General features: G+C 52.0%; 1 protein-coding gene across 1 annotated transcript in view; it reads left to right on the forward strand.

Moving 5' to 3' along the window:
• The window catches only part of BDNF (brain derived neurotrophic factor), a 40,701-nt gene that overhangs the window by 578 nt on the left and 39,082 nt on the right, over nucleotides 1–1,041 (forward strand). The gene's annotated exons all lie outside the window — the stretch shown is intronic.

Genomic DNA, 1,041 nt, shown 5'->3' on the forward strand with positions numbered 1-1,041 from the left:
CCCTCTCGCCCCAGCTGGAGCTGGGCGAAGTTGAATTCCTAGCGGTGCCGACTGGAATAGGAACAAGAGAGGAGGGATATATTAAAAAAAAGAAAAAAAAAAAAAAAAGAGTCTTGCAAGCTCCGGGGGTTGGTTTGACGGTGTCAACTTTGGGAAATGCCATTATTTATCTCCGCGATCTAGCCACTGCTCGTGGTGTTAGCTGTAACCAAGGTAAGCACAGGGGGGACACCCCCGGCGGCCCCTCTGGCTCCTGCCTCTCCCTCTCTGTGGTGTGGGGATGGGTGCCTGCTCTCCTCCTAGTTTTGTTACCTTGCTGGCTGCTTGATGTGTGTGAGGGCTAGAGGAGGAAGGAGGGAAAAGCTGGATGAGATTTAACTACGAGTTAACTTAAGTTGTGCCTGATTTAACCTGGGAATCTCGTCTGTGTGTTTGTGCATGCTTTGGGCAGAGATGCAACTGATCTTTACCAAAAGAAGCAGATGCGACGGTTTTTTTTTTTTTTCCCTGGCTAAGGATGCAAGTTGATTTTGCATAGCTAAAGAGATGCAGCTGAGCTCTAGCTGGCACTGTGCAGGACTGATCTTTCACAGATAAAGGGGCGCAGCTGATCTTTACCTACACGGAGATTAACTGACCCTTCCGTGTGCGCAACCTACGGCTCGAAGGGAGAGCCGTGCATGTATTGCTGATGATCCAATATCCGCATCTACTTTGCTATAATTAATGGTGTGTGTGCGTGTGTGTGCGCGCGCGTTTGGCAAGGCTGAAACCCAAACGCAGCCCCCCCAACTGGAGATCATTCGGATAAGCTTTCTGCTCATCTCCCTCCCTATCTCTAGTGCCTCCCCCCAGCCCTCCCCGCGCTTCCGATTCTTCCTACGTAGAAATGTAGCTAATAATATTTAGTCTCCGGGCTAAAAATAAGCTCTGGAAAGTCAGCAGTTTGGCGGAGACGCGGCGGCAGCAGCAGCGCTCGCAGGTAGAGAGGCTCAGGGGGTCTCCGGCTCCGCACGGAGGCTGAGCATCGCCCCCTCCCCC

This window comes from Geospiza fortis, unplaced genomic scaffold (genome assembly GCF_000277835.1).
Source record: "Geospiza fortis unplaced genomic scaffold, GeoFor_1.0 scaffold113, whole genome shotgun sequence".
NCBI classification, from domain to species: domain Eukaryota; kingdom Metazoa; phylum Chordata; class Aves; order Passeriformes; family Thraupidae; genus Geospiza; species Geospiza fortis.